This window comes from Pinus tabuliformis, chromosome 2_2, assembly GCF_031772625.1.
Source record: "Pinus tabuliformis cultivar Carrire ecotype Pingquan chromosome 2_2, CPIR1, whole genome shotgun sequence".
Taxonomy (NCBI): Eukaryota; Viridiplantae; Streptophyta; class Pinopsida; order Pinales; family Pinaceae; genus Pinus; species Pinus tabuliformis.
In genome coordinates this window covers 1049894991-1049912971 of record NC_142300.1, presented here as the reverse complement: position 1 = coordinate 1049912971, position 17981 = coordinate 1049894991, and positions in this window count along the sequence as shown.

The window sequence follows — 17981 nt, the reverse complement described above, 5'->3', positions numbered from 1 at the left end:
CCAGGTTCAACAAAAATTTCCTCACCTCATGGAGGCTCTACGCGCAATGGGAACCATTTCTTTCTAAGGGGGGAGGAATGATCCAGGTGGATATTGGTGGCCACCCACCTATTCCACCTAGACCTCCAATCGGTTTCAATTGTTTCCTTGTTTATTTCAACATTTACTATTTTTAGCATTTTTCAGGTCTTGAACTTCCGGAGCAGTTTTAACCCCGTAAACAACTTTTTTTGAGGTCTGTTGCAAGGCCATAGCCATAGGAAAGTGCTTATATAAAAACTTGTAGTACTCAAATGGACCTTTCCAACAAGGTATCATATGCACCAAACAGAGATAATATGACCAAGTTACGACCCCGAGAAGTTGGATACCCAACTAACCCCAACTGGGCCCACAAACTCTTGGCATTACATCTCTTGGGGTTAGGGTTTTGGTTGTTTAGGGTTTTCTCATGTTTTCAATCATGAATAGGTCCTTGAGCCTCATTGTAACATAGTTTAGGGGCATGTAGCCACCACATCTCTTCTTAGAGATAAGCTATCATCGTCCGAGCTAGTCTTATTTCCATTATGTTTGTAAGAATATTTCAGTATTTGATATTAATTAAATAAAGTGTTATTTCTATTGCATCCTTGTATTTATGATTATATATGTAATTTGTTGTGTTCTTATTTAAATTCAGATCATAAGTGTCTCTCACTGGGATGAAATTGGCACTTTTGGTCAATTTATCAACAAAAACCAATATAGCATTGTGCCTCTGTTAAGTGAGTGGGAAGCCCACAACAAAATCCATAGAAATGACCTCCCATTTAGACATAGGGATTCCATGTGGTGGTAGGCGTCCTGCTGGATGGCGATGATCAACCTTCACTCATTCACATTCAAGACATTTGGCAACAAACTGGACTATGTTGTGCTTCATTCCTGCCAAAAGAAGAGTTTCTTCATGTATGCATACATCTTCTTCACTCCAAGATTTGCACAATAGACTACTCTATGTGACTCTTTAAGGATGGTTCTTGTTAAACCCCCTTCCTTAGGGATGTACATTCTCCCTTCAAATCTCAATATTCCATCTCATTCAAGGACATAATGCTCAAACTTTGGTTCTATCTACTTCTAATTTTGGAGTGTTGATATAACCTTTATATACCAACTATGTTCAAAGAGTTTTTCCAACATATGATCCCTCAAATTAACCCTCAAGGGTACTAGGGAGAAGGTTCATGGCCTCCTGCTTAGTGCATCGGCCACCACATTCTCCTTTCCCTTAATGTATGAGATCCCAAAATCATACTCACTCATGAATTCACTCCACTGCCTCTATCTAGCATTCAAATCCCTTTGAGTGAAGAGGTTCTTTATGGTTTGTTGATTTGTTCTTAACTCAAATCTTCTCCCAATGAGGTAGTGTCTCCATAGTTTCAAAGCTAGCGTTACTACTACTAACTCTAAGTCATGGGTAGGATACAACTCTTCGTGTTTCTTTAATTTTCTATATGTTTAAGCTATTATTCCACCTTCTTGCATCAATACTGCTCCCAATCCTTGCTTCAAAGTACCGGTACAGATAGTGAAGTCTTTTTACATGTCCGGTACTTGAAGGATAGGTGCACTATTTAGTAACCTCTTTAGTTCAGTGAGTGCAGTGTCACATTCATATGTCCATTCATACCTAACCCATTTCCGTTGTAATGTGGTGATAGGTTTTGAAAACCTTGAACATCCTTCCACAAACCTGTGATAATAACCTGATATCCTCATAAAACTATGCACCTCATGAACATTTTTCGATACTGGCCAATCCATTATGGCCTTTACCTTTTCTAGGTCAACTAAAATCCATTCTCTTGAAATGATGTGCCTAAGATAATGAATTTTCTTCTGAAAGAAGGAACATTTTGACAATTTTCCATACAATTGATTTTCCCTTAAGCAAGTCAATACAACCCTTAGGTGCTCTTCATGCTCCTTTTCATTCTTGGAATACACAAGAATATCGTCTAGAAAGACTTGCACAAATTGGTCTAAATACTTCCTGAACACAACATTCATGAGGCTCATGAATATTGTTGTTGCATTGTTCAAACCAAATGGAACAACTATGAACTGGTAGTGCCCAAGCCAAGTTCAAAATGCAGTTTTTGAGATGTCGCATTCCTTAATCCTCAATTGGTTGTATCCAAATCTTAGATCGATCTTTGAGAAAACTAATGCTCCCTTCATTTGATTAAATAGGTCATCTATTCTAGGTATCAGGTACCTATTATTTATTGTGACTCTATTCAGGTCCCTATAATATATGCTTAGCCTTAAGGAACCATCCTTCTTCTTGACGAGAATCATTGGTGAACCCAAGGTGAAATACTATGTTTGATAAATCCCAAGTCTAAAATCTCTTTTAACTGCATCTGCAACTCACAAAGTTTTGCAACTATCATCCTGTAGGGTGTCTTTGATATTGGTTTTGCACGAGGTTTTAGATCTATTGTGAAATTGATCTCCCTTACAGGAGGTAATCCAAGCAATTCCTTAAGAAAAACATCCTTGAACTCTAAAAAAACTGGGTGTTGATATAGGGAGGGTCCTTTTTGGTCACTTACACCCTTGACCACATATATATTTACAACCTTGCCGGAGAAAACGTTTCACCTTCATCATGGAGATGAATCGTAGGGGTACTCCTCTCTTTATACCACAAATCTCAATTGACCTACCTTCATCATCTAAACAAATCACCTTCTTTTTAAGCAATCTACCAAAGCTCGATGAGCTTTTAGCGAGTCCATTGTGATGATGACATTGTACATCCCCAATGTTGTGATGTATCCCTTCAACTTAGTTATACACACCCTGAGGTTCAACTGACATTGGTTTAGACTAGGTCCTACAACCTGTTTTATCCCATAAGCAATTTGGACTTGTTTAAAGTCATCGTACTCATAGACTGCCAACCCACATTTTTGTATTGCAACTCGTGAAACGAAACTATCTGTAGCACTAGAATCAAACAAATTTTTCACTTTTACATTGTTTATCATACCTAAGGTTTCTACCATGATAGATTGGTGTTCAACTTGTTGGTTATCAACTGCTGCATAAATTCGATGGTGCCTGCTTGCTCCCACCATTGGTGTTTTTCCTTCTCTACGGTTTTTACCAGTTTGTAACTCAGGAAATTCGTGCCGGTAATGAGGTCCCCCACATCCAAAACAAGTGATCCAAGGTAGACTCTGAATATAATGTTGTGGAGTTCTTTGGAAAGAGCTCCTTCCCCTGAGATCCCTACCCCTGCTTATGGCTCTTTGTGTCTGACCATGATTTGCATGAGTCCTCGAAGTTGTCGGTGAAGCTACACTGGTAGCCATTAAAATCCCCACTGTTGGTGCTCTGGGTACAACCTTGTTTCCATATGGTGGTGGCCTCAAGCTTCCTCCCCTAGAGAAGGTGCGAGGATCCTTCCCCATAAGCCTTAGTTGTTGTGGAAAAATGGTTTTGTTTCCACCTTTTAAATCTATGTTCTCTTCAACATAACAAGCCTGTTCAACAACTTCTGCAACTAAGGATGGTTTCCACATCTGCACCATTGCCGTAATATTAGGGTTCAACCCATAAATGAAACGATCTGCTTGGCGTTGATCAGTATCCATGTAGGAGACATACTTGACCAATTCCATGAATCTAATCTCATATTCTTCCGCTGTGTGGTTTCCCTGTACCAAAGCATGGAAGGCTACTACTTGTTGTTCTTCATCATATGATGGTAGGTACTTTTTCCTGAATCTCTCCTCAAATAACTCCCAGGTAACTGTGTCTAGAGTGAGGTGTATTTGACATTCTAAGTTACCCCACCAATTCAGAGCGATGTCTCTGAGTTGGAATATTGTTATTTTAGCTTCTGAATTGGAAGTATAATCTCTGAGTGTGAAGCACCTTCTTGTTCCTTCTAACCAAGCTTCTGTTCGTTCACTAGCGCGACCTCCAGCAAACTCTGGAAGCTTAATTTTTTGGATCTTCCTAGTAATGTTCTTTATTGGAGGTCCTCTATCAGAGTCTCTTAATCCCTCGATATTTCCCTACCCTGATGGAGGGTGATCCACTTCCACCTCAATTGTTTGTTGCCCTCGTAAAGTCTCATTAATTACTTCTAGGGAACGCAAGATGAGAGCCAGCTTTGGCGATCGCAATGGGTTATTTGTAGGAGCTCCTTGTGATGATCCTCTGCCACCTCGATTTCCTTGCGCCTTCACCATTTTGAACTGTATCAATTATTCATTCCATACGAGATTTATTAATGTAATTTAGGACTTGTCCTCTCTTAGTCAACTAACACACATATATAAAATGATAGATATAAATATTTCTTTTACTATGTGTGTAAATGAGCATAACTAATGTTGGGTGTGGAGCCTGATTGTCTTCTTTATTTAGAGGTATTGCTAAATTGGACCCTGTGGAAGATGTAAAATTTCCTCGATATTGTAATTTCGTAGTCAATATGAGTCGTTCATTAGGCATATGATCTGATGGTAGAAGTTATGTTTAATTTATGGTTTTTTTCCCTAGAAGGCAACCCGTCGCTATATATGAGGGAATTGTATAGCGGCTATGTATATGTGTCTTCTGGGCGAGAAAGAGAGAGGAGATTGTGTTAGAGCGAATAGGAAATTATAATAGATTTTTTGTAGGCTGTATCTCTTCATTTTGTTGGATAATATAATGGAAGTACTAGTTGTTTCTCCATGGATGTAGCCCAAATTGGGTGAACCACGTATATCTGTGTCTCTCTTGTTTTATGCATTTTTTGTGTGTATGCTTTTGCAATATTTTATGTGTTCTATTTCTCTATAATATATAATTTTTTAACAACTAGTATCAGAGTCGAAGGTCTATTTGGCTGATAAACTTGCAGGAAAGAAGGGTTCTTAGTTCGAGTGGGAGAAATGGCAGAAGATGGTAGGTGTAGGGTCGAAAAAATTAATGGCAAAAAATACCAGCTGTGGAAGATGCAGATGGAAGATTATCTGTATCAAAAAAATCTGTACCTACCATTGAGTGGAAAGACAAAGAAATCGGCGAATATGACTGACACATAATGGGATATTCTCGATAGAAAGGCACTTGGGACAATACGGTTGTTCCTAGCAGTGTTGGTAGCCTTTAATATTTCAAAGGAAATGAAAACAAAGGGTTTAATGTTGGCATTGGCCAAACTATATGAAAAACCCTCGGCCTCAAATAAGGTATTTCTTATGAAGTGTTTATTTAATATGAATATGTCAGAAGGTGAATCTATTGCTGATCATTTAGATGAATTTAATATAGTTACCCGTCAGTTATGTTCTGTGGGGGTAAATTTTGATGATGAAGTTAGGGCTCTGTTATTTTTCTGCTAATTTCCAGAAAGTTGGAATGGTTTAGTTATGGTCATTAGTAACTCTAAATCTAGATATAGTACTTTAAAGTTTGATGATGTTGTTGGTGCAATTCTTAGCAAGGAAATGCGACAAAAAACGGTGAGACATCAAGTAATGCTTTGGCTGCAGATTCTAGGGGAAGAAAAATGGAAAGAGGAAAGATCCCAAGATATCACACTAATTCAAGGAAAGGAAGATCCAAGTCCATATCGAGGATAATGTGCTAGAAATGTGGGAAGAAAGGACACCTGAAGAAAGACTGTAAGTCTCGGAAGGGAAAAGGAGACGCATAGCAAGAAAACAATCATGAAGCGAATGTGATAGGTGATGTGTTTCAAGATGCTTTGATTCTTTCATTAAAAAATATTATTGATGCTTGGGTGGTAGATTTAGGGGCCTCATTCCATGTCACACCTGATAGGAAACATTTTAATGATTATGTTCAAGGATATTTTGGACAGGTTCATTTGGGTGATGATAAACCCTATAAAATAATTGGAATGGGTAAAGTTTTCATAAAACAACAAAATGGAAACCAATGGCTATTGAAGGAGGTAAGGCATGTTCCAGATATGAAGAAAAATATAATTTTAACAGGGCAATTAGGAGGTGAAGGTTGTGTAACTACTTTTATAGACAAAACCTAGAAGGTCACTAAAGGAGCCTTGGTAATAGAAAAAGGAGAAAAGGTTGGTACATTTTATTTATGCAATGGTATTTCTAATTTTGTTAATGCTTTAACCTCTATAGGAGCAGATACAACATTGTGGCATCATAGGTTCAGGCACATGAGTAAGAAGGGGATGTAGATTCTTCACTCAAGAAATTTGTTGCCAAGTTTGAAGCATGTTGATTTGGAATTCCATGAGAATTGTGTTTATGGAAAACAAAAGAGAGCCAGATTTCTCAGAGTTGGGAAAGAAAAAAAGAACAAAAAATTAGAGCTTGTGCATACAGATGTATGGGGACTTGCTAAGGTATCATCTTTCAGTGGCTCTCAATGTTATGTTACTTTTATTGATGATGCAACCAAAAGAAGCGTCAATTTGGGTTTGTATGTAGAATTTATTTATTTTCTAGCTGTGGTTCACGGTCACTGAGTGGCCGCTACATCCACGGTAAAGAAGCGGGGCAGTTCCACCTGAAGGGATCTGCCCGTCGGCCATAACAGGCCTAACCCCGAGGGCGTCGAGGAGATTTGACCCCGTGACCTCCCAACTAGGAAAGTGCTTTAGCAACGGGAACTCGACCATTTGAGCTATCCCTTGGGGCTTGATTCGTATGTAGAATTTATGTTCAGCCAAAATTGCATTCCGGCCAACTTAACAGCTAAAGTTGGCATAGTCTCGCTAAATGTGATGAAGGTATTAGTTAGGGTTAAAGTTAGGAGCACCAGAAAATATGGTGGCACCTTGCTAAATTTAGTGGCATTAAGTAGCCCAATAATAAGAAGCCATGTGGCCCAGATGGTCCCACTTCGCACCCCGTTGGTGGCCTATTGGTCCAATCCAACAAAATAAACTTTGTGGCAGCTATGTACTTGGTGGACAATTTTAAATTAAATGGAAAACAAAACTAACCAATGGCCCACAATTTAAATTAAATGGAAAATGTTATAACAAAACACATATACTTAAACTCGTTCGGTGGTTAGTTGTTTAGTGGTTAGCAATTGGCTTATTGGCTTAATACATATATATATTACAACATGAGTTTTAAATGATATCGATCTATATCTATATATATATACATATAACAGTTATACAAATGGTTGGCAATTAGATCAACAAAAAGTGACAAAATTTCGGCCAAAAATGGCACGACAATTTGACTGATTTAATATGGAAGTCTATCAATAGTTTTTATATGCGGTCACAATTATAGGAAATGATTACAATGAATGTCAACAACTGGTTTATGGTGTAACGATGATATAATATAACCAAAAATAAATAGTTCGACGACAACACGACGAAATGCGTAGTTCCAACCCAACTATAACAGTCAACGATTATATTTTGTTTTAACAAAATTTATTAATATAACACATGATTGTTAGCATTGCAATAGACATATGACATGTTGTAAAGGTCGTTACAATAGACAGTCCAATTGTATGTTGTTTGTGTTATAAATATGGGGTCGGAAAGGTTGGAAGCCCCGACCTCCCAACCAACCAATGACTTTATTTAACCATGTCAACCAATGTGCTATGTGGGGTGGATGTTAGAATATCCACCGACATAGTGGTATATAAACTTGTAATCTCATTAATCAACGGACCGATGGAGGGGTCACAGAGTGAAGCTGTGAGCAAAGGCTAACAGGCAGAATTCAAAGGTAATGGAACCATGACCAGGTGGGTGGCACTTTGCCATGGCCATGCATGTTGAAAAATCATATTATGGTGGAATATTCCCAAAAAAAATCTTAGAATATTATTTTTAAATGCTATTGAGGAATCTTAAAGATTCTCAGTGGGGTCTAGGTATGACAATGGCAGAATATAGATGAGTTGATACTCATTTTAACTATGATTTCACAAGGATTTCAATGGAATGGTTTATTTTTGCATATGAGCTGTGGATATCCAGACTCATGGCAGAAGCTCACATTTTTTATTAATTCTTGGACATGACGTTCAAGACAACAATGCACCTTTCAAAAGTGGCTTATGTTTATAGTCAAAAGTCTTAAAAGGATGAGACATACCTGCTAGTGTTGTGATTATTATGTTTTGAGCAACGAAACTTCAAGTCAATCCCAAGATTGGAGGTATAATGATGTATTTTTCCATGTACTCATTTTAATTTTTGTTGAGATGAATGAAGTGACCTCCCCTTGTATTGAAGTAGGGCTCGGAGATGAAGTCCACATTGGATGAACTCTATTGTCAAATTTATGTGTGTGTTGTCTTTATGGTATCCTTTATATTTCTTTTTATTTAAGTGTTTCCATACATGTCTTTTACATTATCTTGCATGCAATTATGCTAAAATCAACCAAAGAAAAGATCTTGGATCTTGCTGGTATCAGAGGCATACTAGATCAAGTTTGGTATCAAAGTGATTTTCTTGCTGATGTGAATTACGAGTATGAATAAGGCTAAGCTCAAAAAGGGTGAAGGAAAACTTAAGTCTTTTGACCCAGATATTGGACATGCAAAATGAATAAGGAAAATGGTAGATGATGATGCTTCTAGTGGGAATGAGAAAGATTTTGTAAATTCCTTCTACAACATGGAAAATAAGGTAGATAAGTTGTTTGTAGAATATGAGAAGAGAGTGGAAAAAAAAGGAAAAGAAGAAAGAGAAAGTAGAGGACAATGCTTCAGTAAATCAACGAAATGGAGGAGAACCTCTTGAGCCTCCATCTCCACCTTCAAGTGAATGTTCCACTTCTTCATCTTATTTCCACCATTCTACTAATCAGCATAGCGATTCTTCTAAAAATCCTTTTTTTTTTAAGTTGGATGTAAAATTTGATTTCCCCATGTTTAACGAAGAACCTAATGCAGAAAAGATAAACAATTGGATAAGACAAATTGAAGTATATTGCATAATACAATAGATTGAAGAGGATGAGGCAAAGATCCATTTTGTATCTCTTTGACTGGGAGGCACAACTCTTGTACTATCAGATTTCCCCTCTATAAAGAAACATAACCAATTTTTTTTCCAATTCATAACTTAATTTATTCGCATTAACGTTCTAGACAAAAATAACTTATCTAGAACAATAACTCCTTTATTGTCATAAATACACCCATCCTCTTCCAGAATTACTGCAACTATCTCAGGTTTGACCTATATGCCTTATGGAAGTAAGATCGACTCCACTTTATGTGTTTTTATAATTGGTTCACAATTATCCTAATGTTGCTACCGCGATCTGACACCTACCATGATTACTCCTAAGTTCACACACCTCTTTGCTAAGGTTAGATTTCAGTGTGGATATAATTCGATGGTTTCACATATTGCAATGTTTTTTTATGATATACACGTTATAATTTTTGGTTAACCCCTCAAACGATATATGGTCGTACTTAGGACCTCATTAATTAGCGCTAATGTTTATGTTTCTTAAAATATATGTCTACGCACCCCCTCCATGGACATTTGGCTTACTCGAGATACCTGGCACTCTTGGTTTACTTGCGGACCCCTTTGTCCCACCTATAGATTATCAACCGAGCTAGTAGGGGTTTTCCATGACACCCTCTTCATGTGATGAGGCAGGGCACCCATGTGATGCATCAGGGTTTTCTTGGTAATTGTTCAATGGTGGCGATGTGCTCCAATAGCAATCAATGGTGTAGCTAAACTTGCAACCCTGATTCATTTTGTTACGGTGAACCTGCCTCACATTCCACCATTCTGCCACCACATTTAGGGTGAGGAATTGCATAGCTACTCTGCATAGTTTATGGAAAAACCCCAAACTGATACCCTTGTTTCGTTTGCCCTAGGCTACTGTATGGATGCCATTGTATCTCTCTCTATCATACTCAACCGCTTACAGTAAATTTCCCTCCCTTTTCACTGGATATCTGATTACATGTTCACACAATTTGCTTAGTAGGTTCCATGGCGGCATAAGGTTGAGAACGACAAATATTATAGTTATTTCATTTTCCTTTGGTTTCTACTTGCTTTGCATTAAGCCCTTTAGATTTTTATAATGACAATTCTCTTTTCTGTTACATTCTTTGGGTTCTGGTTTCCATGGATGTGATTTACACAGTGTCTATAAATTGTAAGGGAATGCAACTAGCGGCCCATGCTCGTGTGGCCTCATCGCTGGTGTTTGCAAATGGGTCAAGAATTTCTTTACGCCAGGCACCCAGGTACCAATTTGTATTCTTTGGCTCCATAGTTTTCGTATAAGAATAGTTTCCTAGTGCATGGTTTTCATAATAGCCCTTTCTTTTCTTATTTTGGGCAGGTCCAAAGACAACTCCAAGCGTTATCTCCTCTTCTTGTATTTTCCAACAGGCAACGTGGTTACAAATTCTTATTTTAGTTACTTTAATGATTTATTTAATTACTAGACCTCACCCCTTCATTCGGGGACTTTGCTCTTATTGTGTTTTTTTTGTATGCTCTCTGACACAATTACCCATATCTCAATAGCCTATAATTTAAATGCACTGTTAATAGGGCTCATTCCTCAGTAATTCTTCTCTAGGTTGATGGAACCTTCTTCGTCTTGCTAGAATATTGGGACCACAAATTTCTATAAAAAACTTTTTGTTCACATTCGCTACCAGTAGTAGGATTTAACATTTACGTTGACAACCCTCATGGCTAGATGTGGCCACTGCCTATGCTTCTACCAAAATTTTCCCAGTTTACGCTTTTCTATTATATTCGCATGTCGGTTCATGACCAACCTTCTAGTTCCACTCTATTTTTGGTAATTGAGTTTAGCTGATTGGTCGATTTTGTGAGGATTCAATGTAAGCCCTTGGGCCTATGTTAACTCAATAGAATGTTTTTATAATACATTCATTTCATATGATGTTGTTAATGGGACTGCATTAACATCGATATAATATATTTCCTTCATGCTCTGTCCATATTTCTATGATGATATATTATTTATGTGATGATATATTATGTCTGTGGTGTCCTAATTATTCCATTCATATTACATACTGGTTCACTATTAGTTTCCCCCTCTTCCAGTTTCGCACATGGACAACTATTTTCTTCTTTTTCCTGAGTTAAAAAAAGTAAGGAAAATAAACAAATTATTTTCGTTCTTTAATGTTGGGGTTAACAACGTCCCTTAGATGTTAATTTACCACATCTATATTTTAACACAGTTTATAATCCACGTCCTCAAGCATAAGTTATCTCTTATATTCCTGTATTTTTTGCAAATTCTGTTTGTCGATTGTTTTGAGAGGAGTATGACTCCTCAACCACCGGATCTAGTTGTTGTGTTTTCTCCTATTCTCCAAAGTGGTTCGATTGATTGACTATGGGAGGTGCCTCAATCCCTCCTTTAGGCAACCAATGGACCTGTAATAATTTTATTATATTTTCCTCTATTACTACAGTCAATGCTCAGAAAAGGGCATTTATACTAGTTTTCTAACCTCAATAGGGAACCTAAATTGAAATTATTGTCTTGTTTGATACATTTTCATGACATGGTAAGGTCAATACCTCAGACTCTGTTAAGTCCCTATACTTCTAGTATAGACCCTTATTGTTATTAGTGCAACCCCCTTATTGTATTGTTGTTCCCATGTAGTCCCAATATTTTTATTATTGTGCCCCATAGAAGCCCACTATTGTTATTGTTGTGCCCTTACAATATTATTGTTATGTCTACTCCGATTATATTGTGACCCCTTAGACTCCTATATATAGAAAGGAGGTCTTCTCATTTGTATCATCAAATTATTATTCATTTGTGTAATGTAAAGGAGGTCTCACCCTCAAAGAGGCTTATTTTGAAGTCGTTGATCTATGTTTTCTTCTATTTTGTGAGCTCGTTGCATAACATTTGGTATCAGAGCTTTGGATTCTAGGGTTTCGCTGCTTCAAACAGGTCATCGTGGAATATTCGCTATCACATTTTTTCTACGAGGCATAATAATCTGAAATTAAAACCCATTTGAGATAAAATCATGATGAACCTCGTGACTGAATTTCAGATCTTTTTGCGCTATATTTTTGGAGATGTGAATTGAGGAAGTTAGGATTTTTGCAGGCTCACGAATTGCATATCAAAGAGGTGACTGTGGAAACATCGGTGTAGATTTCTCTCTGAGAATCAGATTCAAATTTTGTAAAAATTAATAGAAACAGAACGGACTATAGTTTGTTGGATATCATTTTTAGGGTCGAAGGTAAAAACAGTGACACATGGTATGTCGTACAAGTTCGCTCTACTAAACTAGTCTATAATCAAGTCATTGTGGGAGATTGGGCATAAGTATTTCTTGGACAATCCAATCTCGATCAAACTTGAGGGGTGGAAAGAAGACTTAGAGAGATATCACAGGTAGAAATGTCAGAACTTGGAGATCCGAAATTAGAGATTTAAAGTTGTTTAAATATCGAGCTCCTAAAAGAAAGAAAAAGAATGAACACATATTTCATTAAAATTGATTTTTTTTTATTACAAGGATGTGACTAGAATTGAGTATTTATGTTATTTTGAAATTCTAGATCCACTATTTATTTCCAAATTAAATTAAATTTGTGTTAATGGCTCGAATCAAGAAAATAGAAACACCTAGTAAGCAAAATTGGATGAATGATTTGAAGAATGTGATCGAAGCTAAGATAAATAGTTTTATCTATGCCATGGAAGCTAATATCGATGATATGGAAGCATGTTTGAAGAAAGGCATGGAAGATTTGAAGAAATACATGGAAGGTTTGAAGGAAGGTGGGACAAAGATGCTACAAGAAAGGCCTCCTAATGGCGAATAGGTAGTAGAGGAAACTCATGATGAGAAAAAAATAAATGTTAATCACAATTTCAGAGAATCTAACGTTGGATTTAAGACCCACCATATTCCAAAGATCAATATGAGGAAGTTTGATGGCAAGGATCCCGTAACATGGATACTACAGATGGAGAAATATTTGATCTCCAAAATGTGCAAAACACACAAAAGGTACATATTGCAAATTTATATGTAGAACCCAGTCAATTTTCATGGTATCGATCGCTTTGCTCTCGTAAACAAATGGTCACTTGGTCCATTTTTATGGAGGAAATGATAGCACATTATGTTATGAAACCAACTCAAGAAAAGATAGAAAAGATAGATCAACGCCTTAGAATTCAGCCTCTTCGAGGGGGCAACCTCCTTTACATTACATAAATGAACAATTCGTGGATGATTCAAATGACAAAACCTCCTTTCTATATATAGGAGTCTAAGGAGTCACAATATAACCCAGCCGACCTAACAATAATAATATAAAGCCACAAAAATAACAATAGAGGGATTTTATGGGGCACAGTAATAACAATATGGGGATAATAGGGGCACAACAATATTAATAAGGGATGCAAATACAATAGTAATGGGGTAATCACTAGTATTATAGGGACCCAACATACCCCTCTCCTTCAAAAAAGTGTTGTCCTCAATGCTTGAGTAGTTCTGGATGCTTCCGTATAAAATTCTCATCCTCCCATGTGGAATCTTCAGTGGATGAGTTCTTCCACTTGATAAGATACTCTGAAATCGATCGATTTTGTAGCTGTCGAGTTCTTGTTTCTGTGACTGCTTCCAGTTCCAATATAATTTTTCCTTCCTCGTCAAGTTCTGGTAATATTGTTTGAACTGGGAGCTTGTTGCCTATGACCTTCTTTAAACATGAAACATGGAAAACTGGGTGCAATCGAGAAGCTGCAGGAAGTTCCAATTTGTATTCCATAGTACCAATCTTTTGCAACACCTTGTACGGACCATAATACTTTGGTGATAATTTATTATCCTTCTTAGCTTCTTGAGGGACATTTTCTTATATGGTTGTAGCCGTAGGAATACCCAATCACCTACATGAAAACTTATTTCGTTGTGATGTTGATCTGCCTGTTATTTCATTCTATTCTGTGCCAACACGAGGTTATCCTTTAAGAGTTGGATGACTTGTTGTTGATGTTCGATGTGATATTCCATTGCTTGAACCTTAGAATTTTCTCTTAAATATGATGTGACAGATGGTGGCTGATATCCATAAAGTGCCATAAATGGGGTCATTTTTGTTGCTGTATGGAAGGAAGTGTTATACCACCATTCAGCCAGAGGCAACCATTTGACCCATTGTGTCTGTTTATCAGATACAAAGCAACGAAGATATCCTTCCAAACATTTGTTTACTATCTCAGTTTGCCCATCAGATTGAGGATGATAAGATGAGCTATGAGCTAACTGAGTACCAAGACAAGAAAATAATTATGTCCAAAAATTTCCAGTGAAAATGGGATCTCTGTCACTTACAATAATCTTTGGGTTTCCATGTAGCTTTTGAATTGTTTCCATAAATGCAATAGAAACTGTACTGGCTTTAAATGGATGTGATAATGCACAAAAGTGTGCATACTTGGTAAGTCTGTCAACTACCACCATGATGACATTCTTTCCCTCAGACTTGGGTAAACCTGTGATAAAATCCATTGAAACCTCCTCCCAACGTTGGCTTGGAATGGATAAAGGTTGTAATAGACCCGGTGTCTTAATTGTTTCAACTTTATTTTGTTGGAAAACCAAACATTCCGCCACAAATTTTTGAATATCTAATTTAAGGCCATCCCAAAAAAATTCCTTCTTAACCCTATGGTAAGTTTTTCAAAATCCTGAGTGCCCTCCTAAGGGAGAAGTGTGCAATTCCATAAGAATCTTTTGTTTTAGTTAGGAATCTTACAGAGGTATAAGCGATCTTTGTACCATAAGGAATCATTTTTCCAGCTAAATGTATCAGACGTACTGGAATCTTGTTGTAACTTTCGAATAAGTGCCCACACTTCTTCGTCATTCTTCCATTCCTCCCTTGCTTCGTTTATCCAATCTGGTTGGATAATAGAAATGGCGCACAACAATGCTTCCACATCCTCATCCTTTCTTGAGAGTGCATCTGCCACCACATTTTGCTTCCCTTTTTTGTAGATGATTTCAAAGTCATAACCCAACATCTTTGTGACCCACTTTTGTTGCTCTTCAGAGGATAATATTTGTTCTAAAAAGTATTTAAGGCTATCATGATCCGTTTTTACCTTGAAGTGTCTTCCCATTAGGTAGGGTCGCCATTTCTTAAGTGCATGGAGTATTGCCAACATTTCCTTCTCATAAATAGCTTTGTGTAAAAACTTTCCCTTGATTGGATGACTTTCAAAAGCAATGGGTCTTTCATCTTGCATTAAAACAGCACCAATTCCATTTCCTGAAGCATCACATTCCACAATAAAGGTTTTTGTGAAGTCCGGTGTAGCTAAGACTGGTGCTTGGCACATTGCCTCTTTAAGATGTTCGAAGGCCTTTGTTGCTTCTAGAGTCCATGAAAATGCATCTTTCTTCAATAATGTTGTTAGAGGTGCTGCTATTCTCCCATAATTCTTAACAAACTTGCGATAATACCCTGTCAACCGAGAAATCCTTGCAAATGCTTTATGGATGTGGGGATTTTCCATTCCTTAATGGCTTTAATTTTTCTAGGGTCTACCTTAACTCCTTCATGAGATACAATATGACCCAGATATTCCACCTTTTGTACTCCAAAGAAACATTTGGATCTTTTTGCATATAATTGTTTCTCCTCCAATAGTTGTAGCACCCTGTCAACATGTTCAACATGATCCTTCCAAGACTTGTTGTAGATTAGTATATCATCAAAAAATACTAACACAAATTTTCTAAGGAATGGTTTGAAAATGGAATTCATCAAACCTTGAAATGTTGAAGGTGCATTGGTAAGGCCAAAAGGCATGACCAAAAATTCATAATGACCCTCATGAGTTCTAAATGTTGTTTTCGGAATGTCTTCAGTCTTCATTCTGATTTGATGATATCTTGAACGAAGATCCAACTTGGTGAAGTAAATTGATCCATGCAATTCATCCAGTAATTCATCAATGACAGGAATGGGAAACTTATCTTTAATAGTGAGCTTGTTGAGCTCCCTATAATCCGAACACATGCGCCATGATCCATCCTTCTTGTGCACTAATACTACTGGAGTAGAGAAAGAACTTTGACTCGGTTGAATTATACCAGCCTCTAGCATTTCTGCAACCATACGTTCAATTTCACTCTTTTGGGCATAGGGATATCTGTACGGCCTGATGTTTGGAGGAACACTTCCTGGAATCAGATGAATAGCATGATCATGATCACGAATAGGTGGGAGACCTTTGGGAGTCTCAAATACCTTGGAATGATTGTCCAAGACTTTTTGGAGATCTGGATAAATAGATGATTCCAATGTGGAAACATCTAGCGAACATAATTGTGCAATTACACCCCTTTGTTCCTTTTTTAGAAGCTTTGTCATACTGTTAGAGTTGATTATCTTTCCCGGTTTCCCTGTAATACCCCTTAATTCAACTTCCTTTCCTTCCACAGAAAATTTCATGAAAAGTTCTTGAAAATTAAAAGCTATTGTACCCAAGGATTGTAGCCATTGGACTCCTAGTACAACATCAGCACCTCCCATTGGAATGGAAAGCATTGGGCTAGTCAATACATATTCTCCCATCGATAGCTTGATATTATGGCACTTTCTAGAGATATTTATTGTTCCTCCATTTGCAACCATCACTTGACACTCTGGTGCTGGATATAAGAAGCAATTCAATTCTTTTGCTACCTTACAATGAATAAAATTGTGGGTACTTCCTGAATCAATCAACACTATTACCTTTTTCTTCTTGATTTGTCCTTCTATCTTGATGGTTTGAGGAGTGGTAATTCCCGCCAATGCATTACAAGATATGGTCGGATTCATTTCTTCTTTATCTAGGCTTTGTTCCTAGAGTATATCCTCTTCTTTTGACCTTTCTTGCTCCTTTTCTTCTTCCTCTTCGCAATCTATGTAGAATAATTCTTTCTCAACACATTTATGACCTTTAGTGTATTTGCTATCACAACTGTAACAAAGCCCTTTTGCTCTTTTTTCTTCCAATTGTTGTGGTGTCAACCTTATAGGTTGTGGAAGACTAGGGGCAACAACACTTCCATCTTTATAGTTGTGAGTGGTATGCTTCCTAGTAGCCATAATTTTGCTTTCCATTTTTCTTGCTAACCTGAATGCCTTCTCTAATGAATCAGGTTCCCAAAGGCGAACATCATGTTGGATATTATCCTTTAAAGTCCCTATGAACACATCAATCCTATGCTCCTCTGGAATATTTTTTACCCTTATGTTCAATTTTTGGAACTCCTCAATGTGCTCCATTATTGAACCCTTTTGTTTGAGACTTATCAATTGGCTAAAAAAAGTGTTGCTTTTTGTATCCTCATAATGTGTTGTCAATTCTTCTGTAAAAATTGCCCAAGTAATAATTTGTTTACGAGAGCAAAGCCATTAATACCATACAAACTGATTTGGTTCCAAATATAAAGTTGCAATACGTACCTTTTGTGTGTTTTGCACATTATTGAGATCGAAAAATTGCTCCATCTGTAATATCCATGTTGCGGGATCCTTGCCATCAAACTTCCTCATATCGATTTTTGGAATATGGTGGGTCTTTCGATCCCACATTAGAGTCTATGAAATCATGATTAACATTTCTTTTGTTCGCATCATGAGTTTCCTTTACTACCTTTTCACCATTAGTAAGTATTTCTTGTAGAAAATTTGTCAAATCTGCCATGTCTCTCTTCAAATATTTCTTCAAATCTATCTTCAAATCATCCATCTTAGCTTCCACGCCCTTTATCTTAGATTCCACGCCATTTATCTTAGCTTCTGTTAGCTTTTGTGAGAGTGACATTTGTTGCACTTGTTCTTGTAATTTTGATATATCATGTAGCATTTCTTCCTCTTCTTCATGAGTCATGCTAGAGCTTTCAGGTTGCTTACT